The sequence below is a fragment of the Stegostoma tigrinum genome, chromosome 44 (genome assembly GCF_030684315.1).
Source record: "Stegostoma tigrinum isolate sSteTig4 chromosome 44, sSteTig4.hap1, whole genome shotgun sequence".
Taxonomy (NCBI): Eukaryota; Metazoa; Chordata; class Chondrichthyes; order Orectolobiformes; family Stegostomatidae; genus Stegostoma; species Stegostoma tigrinum.
In genome coordinates, this window is record NC_081397.1 from 10,784,331 (window position 1) to 10,797,305 (window position 12,975).

General features: G+C 42.1%; 2 protein-coding genes across 3 annotated transcripts in view; one reads left to right on the forward strand and one right to left on the reverse strand.

The window, feature by feature from the left end:
- The window catches only part of LOC132206969 (histone H2AX-like), a 270,361-nt gene that overhangs the window by 47,536 nt on the left and 209,850 nt on the right, over positions 1–12,975 (reverse strand). The window lies entirely within an intron of this gene.
- LOC132207023 (late histone H2B.L4-like) overlaps positions 2,709–12,975 on the forward strand; it is a 67,384-nt gene continuing 57,117 nt past the window's right edge. The window contains exons 1-2 of one of the 2 annotated variants that reach the window (XR_009443274.1): positions 2,709–2,772; positions 7,478–7,559. The gene's annotated coding sequence lies outside the window, so the exon portion shown is untranslated. Of the gene's footprint in view, positions 2,773–4,493; positions 4,629–7,477; positions 7,634–12,975 lie in introns of those variants that run through there. The other variant, XR_009443275.1, reaches the window with a different exon arrangement.

Sequence of the window (12,975 nt, forward strand, 5' to 3'; positions counted from 1 at the left end):
TGTTTCCGGAGGTTGGTGGGGTGGTATGTGAGAACGAGGGGGATTCTATTGGGGCAGTTATTGAGAGGGTGGGGTGTGAGGGATGAGGTACAGGAAATGCGGGAGACACGGCCGAGGGTGTTCTTGACCACTGTCGGGGGAGGGTGGGGTGGAATGTTGCGGCCCTTGAAGAACGAGGACATCTGGGTTGTGCAGGAGTGGAATGCCTCATCCTGGGAGCAGATGCGGCAGCGGTGACGGAATTGGGAATAGGGGATGGAATTTTTGCAGGAAGGTGGTTGGGAGGAGGTGTATTCATGGTAGCTGTGGGAGTCGGTGGGCTTGAAATGGGCATTGGTTTATAGGTCAGAGATAATGGGAACTGCAGATGCTGGAGAATCCAAGACAACAAAATGTGAGGCTGGATGAACACAGCAGGCCAAGCAGCATCTCAGGAGCACAAAAACTGACGTTTCGGGCCTAGACCCTTCAGCAGAGAGCTCTCTGGCACAATATTCACAATCTCTCTACACCAACCATACATCTAGCAGATAATGAGGACAGATATGGAGGAAAACATTGACATTATTATCAGTAACAGAGCAGGACAGCATTAATCTTTTGTCAAATAGATGTCCCAGGCACAGCCAGAACAATTAAATAATGTGCCTTCAAAATGCACATCCTGTCCCAAAGCCTAACGTAGAATGCCAGCAGTGTGTGTGTGCACACTTTCTGGCACACACGCACTCCGCTGAGTTGTAAATATATACACTATCCCCATCACATGTGTTACACCATCTAACAGCCATGAAGATCATGTATATTGCAAACCTCAGAATGTGTAATATTGAAGATGACTTCCACTCACGGATTTCAGGTCAGAGAGGTAGCCTTTCATGATAAGAGACAAATAGAACAGAATGTGAGCTAAATACTTCAATCCTCATGTGTACATGCACTCCCGTGTTCATAATGTGAATATCACTCATTCATTATATGGGGGGGAAAAAAAATTGGACAAATTTTGTGGAGTTCAGTTCAGGCAAATGCGAGGTGATGCATTTTGGAAGATCCAATTCAAAAGTGAACTATACGGAAAATGGACAAGCCCTGGCAAAAATTGATGCTCAGAGATCTGGGTGTTCAGGTCCATTGTACCCGAAGGTGGCAACACAGTTCGATAGAATGGCCAAGAAGACATGTTGCATTCTTTGCTTCATCAGATGGGTCGTTTAGTGCAAGAGTTGGCAGGTCATGTTACAGTTGTATCGGACTTTGGTTTGTACACACTTAGAATCCTGTATACAGTTCAGGTCGCCACATTACCAAAAGGATCTTGATGCTTTGGAGAAGGTTGCAGAGGGAGTTAACAAAGATGTTGCCTGGTATGGAGGGTGCTAGCTCTGAATAGAGTTTGAGTACATGAGGATTATTTACATTAGAAAGATGGAGGTTGAGGGGGGACTTGATTGAGGCCTACAGAGTCATGAGTTGCAACAACAGGGTGGATAGCAAGAAGCTTTTTCCTCGAGTGTGGAACTCGATGACTAGGGGTAATGATTTCAAGGTGAGGGGGGACAAGTATAAGGATGATATGCATGGAAAATTCTTTACACCGAGGGCGGTGGGTGCCTGGAAAACTTTGCCAGCGGAGGTGGTAGAGATGTGCGTGATAGTGTCACTTTAAGATGTATCGAGACAGACACAAGACTGGACAGGGAGCAGAGGGATACAGATCCTTGGAATATAGGCGACAGGTTTCGGCAGAGGATATGGATCGGCGCAGGCTTGGAGGGCCAAAGGGCCTGTTCCTTTGCTGGAATTTTTTTTTTGTTCTTTGACACACTGAATTCCCAAGAAGTAGTCCAAGAAATATATCGAGCAAGAGATTAATTTCACCTCTCTACGTGTTACCATCTCATCGACTTAGAGGTAATTAATGTGTCATTTCCTTTTCTACAAACTGGAGAAATTGCACATCAGGACAGGTTTCAGATTGAAATTGACATTGACATTGCATTTGTTTGCATAAAACTACAAACTGAATAGTGAAAACCATCTGAAACACTTCTACTGTATATAAACTTTGCTATTTAAATAGACCAGAAGGAAATCAAATATTGACCTGAAATGATACAGAAAATAACCTACATTCAGGCAGATAACCTAGATTGTTGACTATACAATTAATAATGTCTCATACAGTGAGCTTGCAACAACAAATGAACATTAAACTCTAAATGTGTCCAGACCAGAGACAGACCAAGCCGGAATAAGACATAAACCCGACCCTAGAAATTATACAGGGAGAGAATGATAAATGCATTCACACATTCACAAACCAGATAGCTTCAGGCATAGCCTAATAACTCATCTGTCAGATTTACAGGACAGGATTTGACAGGGCCAAATGGGTAAATACACTTGCACAGCCATAGAGAAGAAACTGACAGGCACATATTGATAACAGTACACTCATTCACACATCAGAAAGTGACAGGGACAGTAAGATAATTACACACACATTCAGACTGCAAAAACTGACAGGTACAGGCTGATAAATACATCCACACATGACAGGAAAGCAAAAGCATAAGCATATGTAGATTGATAACAACATTTGCATATTCACAGAAGATTTTGACTAGGACATATTTGTAACACTTTTGCATTCATGAGAGAGGAATTGATGGATATAGATTGATAACTAAACTCTCATATTTCACAGCAGAAACTGAGAGGGACAGTTGGATGGTTACGCTTATATCTTCACGTGACAGCTACCAACAAGTACGGATCAATGCTTATCACTCACACACATATATTCATAGATGTCTGCAGCACAGCAAACAGACCTTTCTCTCATTGAACCTGCACTGTTTAGAAACAACCAGCCGACAATTCTACATCAATTCAGCCAGTATTCAAATTCCATAAATGTGTCATGTTGGCAGATGAAGTATCATCCTCACCTTTATCAGTTGTCAATTGCTTCACCTGGCATGATTAGAATATCTTTTATTCTATCTTAAGCAAGAGGACTTTATAATCATAGACCTTTTGTTTTCAAATTAGCTTAAATTTTGTTCAAATAGCCCTGTGTTCCTCTTGACATTCCATCTGAATTTTTACATCAAACACAAGGACGCTTCATGCCATTTTTTTCAAACAAGCAATATAACTACATAACCGTCCTCATTTATATTTTGCAAAGAGGGTTCAACAGTGTTTATTCTTCAGTAAATTCAGTTTGACGGCCCCAGTTTTACCCACTACATGACAGAAAACAAAAGTTCAACACCGAGCATGTTAATGTCTGTGCCATAAAACAAAATCGAAGTGAAAAAGCTAATTTTCTTTCCTGCACAAGCAACATTGTGGTCAGTCAGCCGCAATGCAGTTCATTTGTTCATTGCACTTCATCTTTGGCAATAACATACTAAATTAACATCTTTAGTTTAGCAGCATTCCAAGACTTGTGCCACTATGCAATGTTGAATGATATTAATATCATCCTGAAAATATCCTTTGATATCACCACAGCGATTAGTCTCTGCAATGTATCCTTTACAAAGATCCATTTATTTTCTGTCCTCAACTCTTGAGGAAAAGCACAGACGCATTTCAGTTGCAATGTCTTGCATTTTCACTTGCTTATAAATGTTGTAGGCACAAACAACTGAAGAACATAGGCTGTTTCCCATATGCGAAAGGAGAGATGAACTGAAAACTCTGTCCTCTGCCATGGTGGTAATTGGCTGCCCACTTTCCAAGAAATACTTAATCTGCTCAGTAACGCAATACAGGAAGATGGAAATAGGATCAATTGAGTGTATCTGTCTGTCTTGTTTCATAACAGCAGCTCCTGTGCCAATGCACGGTGGGTACAGAATAACTTACAAAGCACGGAGATGCTGCCAGGTTAGTAGATACCCAGGCGAAAACAAAAGAAAATGCCATTTCTCTTAAATATCACCTGGGTGGGAGAGCTCCTCTTTCATTCAGCATTCATAGGACAGGGTAAGAGTGAAGTACTTCAATCCCGGTATGTGAATGCTCTCCTTTAGGATTAAGTATGAGGTATCAGCTTGGCATAAAGTAAATTAGTCATGTTCACTACATTAGAAAATACTGAAGCTATTGCATGATCAATGATGAATTCTACTGAAACAGCTCAAGAAGTAAATTGAAAGCCAGATTAAATATGCCTCCAAATATCGCACCATGTCTTAGATTTGGACATGTAACTAATGTATCAATTTCCTTTGTTGGAACTGAACTATAGTAGGCCAAGTCTCAAATGAAATAAACATTACAATGTAATTTGCCTCCAAAGAGGTACAAATTAAAAAGCAGCTCTCATCTCGTACAGAAGTACTGCATAAAGGTGTTATTAAATGGACCAAAGAAGAAAGCAAATAGGGTCGTGAACAGATACAGATGCAAACAGATAACTGGAGATTATTGGCAATGGATTGAAGAAACGCTCACATAATGATCTTGTTACAGGAGGAATAAATTTGAAATACACAGTCAGATGAGTGACTGCCCAATCCAGAACCAAACTTACTATCATAACCTGTACAGAGACTCAATATTTGTGGACATTAACCAAACTGCATCTACAGAGTCAGAGACTGACAAAGGTATTAAAACAGTTTCATTTACATGATCTGATTCATAGGGCATTGGGTAAAATCTCATTCATGTTGAGCAGCAGAGATTTGAACAACAGAAGGATGTCAGCAGTTCCGACAAGTAACATGTTCAATGCAACATTACCCATTTGAACATTACCCACAACATTACCCATTCGTTATCCGTGTGAAATATGATGACAAAGCATGAGGAACACATTGACACACAATGCCAGACACTGAATTGATCCCATGGTGAACGTCAGCCCGATGCTGATGAAACTAACAATAACCACACTTGCAATCTCAGTGGGAGACTGACTATTTCAGAGAATTCTTACACTCTCTTTATGATTAATGTGTTATAAGTTAGTGCTATGATGATTTTATAATACACCTCACCAAGGGTATCAGATCATACATGCCGAGCTAGAAACCCAAACAGACATTTAAAGGACAGTGTGACTTAGACCAATACCTATCTTTAATTCAGATTGGCAGCTCATTAGAAAACTCTCTCTCATACAACAAACAGATGCTGAAAGGAAAGGAATGAAATTGATGCCTGTGGTCATCATGGACTGTTGGACCAAAGGTCTGTTTCGCAGCTGTATGACTCTTTGACAATATTACTACCCTCAAATTCACAAAGCAGAAACCGATCGGAAGAAACTTGCAGTAACACTCCCAAGCCTCATGTGGCATAACGAGGCACTTGTATTCACAGAGCGGAATCTGACAGGGGGAAATAATAATTATATTTCCATATTCACATCACAGAAACTGAGTGGAAAAGGTTTTCAATTGCACTTCAACATTCACACAGCAGGTAATGACAGGGACAGATTGATCACAATGTCCGTATATGCACATAGCCAAGAATGATCGGTAGAAATAGATAACTGTATTCTCGTATTCGCGTAGAGGAAACTGAGTTATAAATTCATAACTACATTTATATATTCACATCACAGAAACTGATAGTTGCAGATGAATAACTACATTCTCAGGTTCCCAGAGCAGACGTGGACAGGTACGGATTGAAATTTGCACCCAAATATTCATGTTGCATGTTCACACATCATTATCAACAGATTAATAAGAAAACTCACATCTAAATAACAGAAACAGATACTGATTGCTGTGTGAAGATGCAGTTGTATTTTTCAATCAGTCCCTGCCAGTTTTCACAATGTGGATGTGTGATTTTAGTTGTCAATCGATACCTGTCAGTGACTGCCTCGTGAATGTGAGGGTAGTGTAATGCATGTTAACTACATGGATTTTAGTAAGACATTTGATAAAGTACCATGCAGCAGATGAATCAGAAATAGAAAGGCTCATGGGATACAGAGCAATGTGTTAAATTGGAAGCAAAGTTGGCTCAGCAACAGGAATCAAATGGTCAATGGCTGCCCTTGTAAATGGAAAGCTGTTTCAAGTGGTGTTTCGCACAGCTCAGTGTTGGGACCGCTGCTGTTTGTTTTATATGGTAACAACTTGGACTTGAACGTGTGGGTTACGATTGGGAAATTTTCAGCCAACACAAAAATTTATCAGTGTACTGGTAGTGCAGAGGATAACTGTCAGCTCCAAAATGATAGAGAAGGTTTGGTGGAAGGGGCAGATGAGTGGCACATGGAGTTCAACTCTGATAAATGTGAGGTAATGCATTTCAAGAGGTGAAAGGACATGAAATGGGAATACATGAGGTGGTGTGGAAATTGTAGATAAAGTGAGTGGTCTTGGTGTGCAAGTGTACTGGAGTGTGACAATAGCAGTACAGGTGGATAAGGTTGTTAAACTAGGTATATAGAATGCTGTCCTTCTTTGACAGAGGTATGAAGCACGCAAGTAGGGCCAGAACGATGAAACTATATAAGACACTGGTGAGGCTGGAACTGATGTATTGTGTGCTGCTATGGTCACCACATTACAGCAAGATGTTATTGCTCTGGGTATATTGCAGAGAAGATTTACTGGAATGTTGCCAGGGCTGGAGAGTTGTAGCTATGAGGAATAATTGTAGAGGTTGAAGCTGTATTATTTTGAACAGTGAAAGCTGGGAGTGCCATGTTTGAGGCAATTGGGATGGGCAGAGATAGAGTCGACAGGGGGAATCTGTTTCCCTTGGCATAGAGTTTAAAACCATCGGGAGTTGATTAAGTGAAGTGGCAAGAGGATGAGAAATGATGGGAGAAAAACCATTTTTATGAGAGGGTGCTTATCTCAAATATGCTACCTGAGTTGCTGATAGCAGAGATTCTCAACTCTTGTAAGAACATACCTGGACCTCCACATTAACTCTGTAAGCTGCAGGGCTATGGGATGTATGCAAGAAGATCGGATTATGATGGCCATTTTGGGGTGTTTGGGTCAGCATGGAGATGATGAGCTCAATGGCCACCTTCTGTGCTGTATAATTTAAATTGATCAATAGTTCCTTATCATTTTGTCCCTGCCATTCTCTGCTGTGTAATTCATGAGTAATTACCAAAGACTTAGAGGGACACATTGATAACTACAGTCACACATTCACTAAGTAGGAACTAACATGAATAGATCAATAACTAAACTCATATCCACTGACAAGCTTCCACTGGGGAGTTCCAGTCATGGAGCTGTACAGGTATCATTTACTTTGAGGACCTCATTCAAATGGTGTTGAAGTTTTTAGAAATGATCAGACAAGGAGCAGCTCAGGGCTAGATTGGACCAAGACCCATAGTTATGTCAGAATTCCTAGTGATATTAAAATATCCAAATGATTATTAACTAAATGTTGTGTTGATCAGTTAAACATTGTCAAACCCAACTGATGCTGGTTTACACGAACTATCTCTTCTGTTTTCCTGCAGAAAAACACTTGAAGGACCAAGACAAAGTAAGATTTCTTCAGTACAATGGCAAGTGTGACCAGATCCTTCTGACAAACAGCAGGTATGTTCCCACTGTCAGAACATCCTTTCCACAGTCACAGAGCAGATTGAGTCAGACACACAGTGAGCTTAATTTCCAACAGATATGTTCAAACAAACAGTAAAACGACGTCGAGGAAACGAAACTTTATTTTTCTTATCTCTCCATTCCAAATGCACAGTTCCAACAAATTTCAGAATTCATCACCCATTGACTTTTACACCATTTTGAAGATGGATAGACTGAAATTATACACTCAGTATCTGAATGAAATCCACGTAAAATTACTCTCATAGCAACTATCACATAATGAGTCACACCTCCACCGATAATATTCCAGGCTGCTGACAATTAAGCCAGTTTTACAAGTAGAAAATGACCGGTATGGATTGATACCTAACCTCACTCATTTGTATTGCAAATGCTTATGAAAAAAAAATGATGACGAGACTCACATTGACATTGCAGAAACGGACAGCTAAAGATTAATAAAGATATTCACACATTCACATCATAGCAACTGGTATGCACACGTTCGTAAACAACACTCACATTCACATAGCAAACTGACAGCAACTTAACGGTAACTACTTTCACATATCCACATAGCAGAAACTGGCAGCTCCATATTGATGACAACTCCCAATTTCATAGACCACAAAGTGACAGGTACAGATTTGTAACTGCAATCACATATCCACAGATTAAAAAAATACTGACTGTTACAGTTTGATGACTATACTCAAATATTCACAACGTATATTCCCACAGGTACACATTGATAACTTTACTGGCAAATTATGAGGTACTGACAGGTACAGGTGCTCGACATGCACATATCCATACGTAAGAAATTGATAGGAACTGATTGACGATAACCTTAGAGATAGCAAGAGCTGCAGATACTGGAGTCAGCCTTCCCAGTTTTACAAAGCATTAGCTGACAGGTACGGTTTGGTAACTACTCTCATATTCACAGAGTAGAAGCCGACAGGCTGTTATTGATAGCTGCACACATGGTCACCAAGCAGAAACTCAGAGATTGATAACAGTGACATTGAAATTGCAGAAACTGGCGGCTACCCATTGATAACTGCTGTTACACTTGCATTGCAGGAACCGTTGGGGTCAGATTAATAACCATGCTGTTGTTGAATTGCTTGACAAGCTTGTTGTTGCTTGTTTACAGACATTTTGTCACCATACGACATAATACCTTCAGTGCACCTCTGGTGATGCATTGCTGTTGTGTCCTGCTGGCTGTTTATGTGCCGCAGTTTGCTGGGGTGGCTGACATCACTGCCGGATTTGTTTCTCAGTGGTTGGTATATGGGATCCTGCTCTATGCATTTGCTAATGGCATTCCAGTTTGAATATCAGGCCTCCAGGAATTCTCATGCATGTCTTTGGTTGACTTGTCCTCAGATGACTATGTTGTCCCAGTCAAATCGGTGTCCCACTTCGTCCATGTGTATTGAGATGAGTGATAGTTGGCCATGTCTCTTGGTAACTAGATGGTGTTTATGAATTGTGATGTCTAGCTTCCTACCAGTTTGGCCTTTGTAATGTTTTTGGCATCTGTCCACGATATCTCGCAAATAACGTTGGTTCTGTCAGTTATGGTTGTTGGATCGGGGTAATATGGTGGTCATTTCTGATATGTTTTTCATGTATGGTGGGGAGACCAGTGTCTCTGGATGTGTTGTGTTATCCATTTGTCGTCTGTTGTGCAGGTGTTGAAGGACTACGCTTTTCAGGTAACCCCGTCATTTCTGTAGACACTGTATCAGTGTTCTTACATAGAACATTACTGCACAGTACAGGCCCATCAGCCCTCGATGTTGTGCCAACCTGTCATACCGATCTGAAGCCCATCTAACCTACAATATTCCATGCACGTCCATATGTTATCCAATGATGACTTAAATGTACCTAAAGTTGGCGAATCTACTACCGTTGCAGGCAAAGCGTTCCATTCCCTTACAACTCTCTGAGTAAAGAAACTACCTCTGACATCTGTCCTGTATCTTTCACCCCTCAATTTAAAACTATGCCCCCTCATGCTCGCTGTCACCATCCTAGGAAAAAGGCTCTCCCTATCCACTCTATCTAACCCTCTGATTATTTTATGTGTTTCAATTAAGTCACCTCTCAACCTTCTTCTCTCCAATGAAAACAGCCTCAGGTCTCTCAGCCTTTCCTCGTAAGACCTTCCCTCCATACCAGGCAACATCCCAGTAAATCTGCTCTGCACCCTTTCCAAAGCTTCCACATCCTTCTTATAATGCGGTGACCAGAACTGTACTCAGTACTCCAAGTGCGGCTGCACCAGAGTTTTGTGCAGCTGCAGCATAACCTCTTCGTTCCAGAACTCGATCCCTCTATTAATAAAAGCTAAAACACTGTATGCCTTCTTAACAGCCCTGTCAACCTGGGTGGCAACTTTCAAGGATCTGTGTACGTGGACACCGAGATCGTTCTGCTCATCGCCACTACCAAGAATCTTACCCCAGTACTTTGCCTTCTGGTTACTCCTACCAAAGTGCATCACCTCACACTTGTCTGCATTAAACTCCATTTGCCACCTCTCAGCCCAGCTCTGCAGCTTATCTATGTCTCTCTGCAACCTACAGCATCCTTCGTCACTATCTTCAACTCCGCCGACCTTGGTGTCGTCCGCAAATTTACTAACACATCCTTCTACGCCCTCATCCAGGTCATTTATAAAAATGACAAACAGCAGTGGACCCAACACCGACCCTTGCGGTACACCTCTAGTAACTGCTGTCCAGGATGAACATTTCCCATCAACTACCACCCTCTGTCTTCTTTCAGCAGGCCAATTTCCGATCCAAACTGCTATATCTCCCACAATTCCATTCCTCCGCATTTTGTACAATAGCCTACTGTGGGGAACCTTATTGAATGTCTTGCTGAAATCCAACACATCAACAGGTTTACTCTCATCTACCTGTTTGGTCACCTTCTCAAAGAACTCAATAAGATTTGTGAGGCACGCCTTTCCCTTCACAAAACCGTGCTGACTATCCCTAATCAATTTATTCTTTTCTAGATGATTATAAATCCTATCCCTTATAATCTTTCTAACACGTTGCCAATACCTGAGGTAAGGCTCACTGATCTATAATTATCAGGGTTGTCTCTACTCCCCTTCTTGAACAGGGGAACCACATTTGCTATCCTCCAGTCATCTGGCACTATTCCTGCAGACAATGACGAGTTAAAGATCAACGTTAAAGGCTCGGCAATCTCCTCCCTGGCTTCCCAGAGGATCCTCAGATAAATGCCATCCGGCCCAGAGGACTTATCTATCGTCACCCTCTGTAGGATTTCTAATACCTCTTCCTTGTGAACCTCAATCCCACCCAGTCTAATAGCCTGTATCTCAGTATTCTCCTCGACAACATTGCTGTTTTCAGGAGTGAATACTGTTGAAAAATATGCATTGAGTGCTTCCCCTATCTCCTCTGACTCCCCACACAATCTACCGCTACTATCCTTGATTGGCCCTCATCTTACTTTTGTCATTCTTTTATTCCTTAAATACCTATAGAAAGCCTTAGGGCTTACCCTGATCCTATCCGCCAACAACTTCTCATGTCTCCTCCTGGCTCTTCTGAGCTCTCTCTTTAGGTCTTTCCTGGCTACCCCGTAGCCCTCAAGCACTCTAACTGAGCCTTCACATCTTATCCTAACATAAGTCTTCTTCTTCCTCTTTACCAGAGATTCCACCTCCTTCATAAACCACGGCTCCCGCGCCGTACAGCTTCCTCCCTGACTGACAGGTACATACTTATGTAGGACACACAGGAGGTTTTCCTTGAATAAACTCCACATTTCTAATGTGCCCATCCCCTGCAGTTTCCTTCCCCATCCTATGCTCCCTAAATCTTGCCTTATCTCATCGTAATTGCCTTTCCCCCAGCTATAACTCTTGCCGAGTGGTATACACATATCCTTTTCCATCACTAAAGTAAACATAACAGAATTGTGATCGCTATCACTGAAGTGCTCACCTACTTCCAAATCCAACACCTGGTCGGGCTCTTGCCCAGTACCAAATCTAATGTGGCTTCGCCCCTTGTTGGCCTATCTACATACTGTGTCAGGAAGCCCTCCTGCACACACTGGACAAAAACTGACCCATCTATAGTAATTGAACTATAGTGTTCCCAGTCAATATTTGGAAAGTTGAAGTCCCCCATGACAACGACCCAGTCTCTCTCACTCCTATCGAGAATCATCTTTGCTATCCTTTCCTCTACATCTCTGGAACTATTCGGAGGCCTATAGGAAACTCCCAACAGGGTGACCTCTCCTTTCCTGTTTCTAACCTCAGCCCATACTACCTCAGTTGATGAGTCCCCAAACATGCTTTCTGCAACTGTAATCCTTGACCAACAATGCCACACCTCCCTCATTTTACCATCTTCTCTGTTCTTACTGAAACATCTAAATCCCGGAACCTGCAACAACCATTCCTGTCCCTGCTCTATCCATGTCTCTGAAATGGCCACAACATTGAAGTCCCAGGTACTAACCTATGCTGCAAGTTCACCCACCTTATTCCGGACGCTCCTGGCGTTGAAGTAGACACACTTCAAAGCAACTTCTTGCTTGCCGGCGCCATCTTGCATCCCTGAAACTTTATTTCTGACCTCCCTACTCTCAACCTTTTCTATCCTCAACCTACAATTTTGGTTCCCATCCCCCTGCTGAATTAGCTTAAACCCACCCGAATAGGCTGAGCAAATTTTGCCCCCAGGAGATTGGTACCCCTCTGGTTCAGGTGAAGACCATCTTCCTTGTAGAGGTCCCACCTACCCCAGAAAGAGCCCCAATTATCCAAGAATCCAAAACCCACCCTCCTGCACCATCCCTGTAGCCACGTGTTCAACTCCTCTCTCTCCCTATTCCTCGCCTCACTAGCACATGGCACGGGCAACAAACCAGAGACGACAACTCTGTTCGTCCTAGCTCTCAGCTTCCATCCTAGCTCCCTGAATTTCTGCCTTAAATCCCCATCTCTCTTCCTACCTATGTCGTTGGTGCCAATGTGCTTCCTCGGCTTTACGCAGCTCTGGATGCTGCAGTGTGTTATGGCTCACTTGAACAGTGTTTTGATGCAGCTCCATTAGTGGGGATTGGCGTGATTGCAGTTGTAGTTGAGTACCTGATCAGTATGTATTAAAAACTGTAATAACTGCACTGTTAAGACTCTTGTAACTGAAACTGACAGATACAGCTTGATGTGGAGTGCCTCCAAGATGGATTCTTGGAACAGCTGGTACTGGAACCTACCAGGGAGAAGGCAATTCTGGGTCTGGTGTTGTGCAATGAACCAGATTTGATGAGGGACTTCAAAGTAGAGGAGCCATGAGGAAGTAGTGACCATAACATGATAAGTTTTAATCTG